Raw genomic sequence first — 2,568 nt, 5'->3', positions numbered from 1 at the left:
TCTTCCACGGGTCCTGAGGAGCCACGGAATGGTCTTAGGGAAGGGAGTGACAGAGGTTTATTTTGGACGGCCAACGCTGGCAGCGCTGCTGAGAAAGGGTTTTATGGGCGACTCTCTGAGGTGGGAGGGAAGGCACGAGACGATGAGGGCCGGCACCGAGGCCGTGTGCTAGGGACGGAGAGGTACCTCACATTCAGGAGGTGTTATGGAGGTGACGTTGACAGGATCTAATGATAGGCTGGAGAGAGAGTGAGGCACGACGTCCAGGTTTCTGGCTTGAGAAAGTGGGCGCACAGGGGTGCTGGGACCACACGCAGTCATTTCCGGAAGTGGTGTCCATTCTGCCTCAGGCTGGCGTCAGCTGCGTCCCATTTTGTTAACGTTTCATAAATCAGGCCTTTGTTTCTTGCTTAGATTCTCGAAGCATCCTCTTAATCTCGTCCAATCCGTCCTACACACCGCTGCCAAAGTGACCTTCCAGGGACAGCTGAACGAGAATCTCCTAAGGTGGCTCATTGAGTACGGAATGGTTTCCAAGTCCCATAACCCGACTATGCAAACTCCTTGTAGGGAAGGGCTGGGGACCTGGGCTTTTCCCCTGAAACAGTCTCATTTTTCCAGAGCAGATCAGGCATATCCCATGTGAAGCAGTTAAATGTCAAACGGCCTTTAGAAGGGGAATGGAATTATGGTTCTCAGGGGGACAAGGGAGGGAGCAGAGGTGACCCAAGGCGATCCCGGTCTCTTCCCATCATGCCTTTCCAGGCATGTCTTCCATTCTCCCCTGTGCTCTCGGGTCTGTCCACACTCAGAGTTGCCTAAAAATGAGTCCCCTTTCCCACCTGTGTCTCTGCAGACTCCATCACCTCCACCTGGAATATTTTACCCCACGTTCAACATCCGGCCCAAACGTAAGGGCTCCAGTGAGTGCCCCGCCCAGATGGAACCTTCTAGAAGTACCTTACCTCTTTTGGGCACTTTATCCATTTGACTATACAATACTGACTATGTCTCATATTTTATTGCCCCCATTGACCAGGAATACCGATGAAACACTGGAAGCCTTAGGTCTCGGTCCAGCCTGCAGGTATATATATATATATATATATAGTTAAGGGTGGAAAATTTTCAAGTGAGCCAACTAGCTAAGTCAGCTACAGGGAAGAAATATCTTCTTTAGATACCACAAGTTGTCCTACTTGCTCGTGTGTGGTTTAGGAAGCGTATTGTATAAGATATGAAGATGGCCAATGTCTGCTTCTGTAATCCACTTACTTGTTAACCAGGGTGTGGTATTAGGTGATGTATTGTGCTAATGGCCAACTTCTGCTTCTGTAATCTGCTTGCTTGTCCTAGGCTTTATAACTGCCTCACTCTCAAACCCTGGGGTTGATCTCCTCTAACCCTGCCAGGTAGAGAGTCAGTCACCGGCCGGCTAATAAAGGCTCATAATTAATCTCAATTGGCTCCGTGGGTCTTAGAATCATTCACGCCATAACATATATACATATATATATATGTGTGTGTGTGTGTGTGCGCGTGTGTGTGTGTGTATATATATATATGTATGTATATATGTATATGTGTATATATATGTATATGTGTATATATATATAGTTTGTACTCCCTTTGTTCATCAAAATTAATTTATATAAAAATTATAACCTACATCAAACATACAGAACAGTACAGAATATGATATAACGTATACACAGGACCTAGCAGCAAGAACGGACAGATTGCCTCCAACACCTCGCCACCCACGTTTTAAGAAATAAAATATTACACATACAATTTGAGCACTAGCCCACACACCCTATTCCCAGAGCCGGTCTTCACACTGTTTTTAGAATCTTGAACGAGTTGCCAATATTTAAAAGTAAAGAGATTTCACATAAAGATCGGAAAGCTTTTGCTTTCTTTACAGAGTCAAGATCTGGTAGGGAATTTGGGGTACATTCCGATGTGAATCAGCAGGCGCTCCATAGCTCCCCTCCCCCGCCCCAGGCAGAGTGTGGGCTCACATCACACTCCCCACCACTCCTGAAGGCCTCTCAGCCACAGGCCGCTCCACCTACCTGTGGGTGTCAGGCTCCTGCAGGCATGAGAGCTCACCATCTTCCTGTAAACCCTCTGAAGTCAAAAACTTTATTACTGGAACCGAACCACTAACTTGCTGAAAAACCTCCAGAAACCAGTTGTTTACCCCTCTGTGCCTCCATTTCTTCACACGTCAAATGAGGGTAATGAGCACCTGCTCCAACCGTTACGAGGATTAGCACACGAAGTGTTTAGAACGATCCCTGGAATATAATTCTCCTGCTAGAGGCCCCTAGTCTTTAATCCAAACGGCTGGGCTAGATGTTTTGGAATTCAGATTTCTTTTGGATTTGAATAAGGTGATAAGTATATATACCATAGATTACATAACACCCCCAGCAGGATCTGGGCCAGCCCCTAGTAATTAAACACACTGAAGTTTCTGCAGAAAAAAACCATGGCTATTCACACGAAGAGTGATATGGCCTCGCATAGCCCATCCATTTCAGGGTGCGCCATGCTCCCTGG

This window comes from Pteropus alecto, unplaced genomic scaffold (genome assembly GCF_000325575.1).
Source record: "Pteropus alecto unplaced genomic scaffold, ASM32557v1 scaffold106, whole genome shotgun sequence".
Classification (NCBI taxonomy): domain Eukaryota; kingdom Metazoa; phylum Chordata; class Mammalia; order Chiroptera; family Pteropodidae; genus Pteropus; species Pteropus alecto.
Note: the sequence above shows the minus strand (reverse complement) of the source record.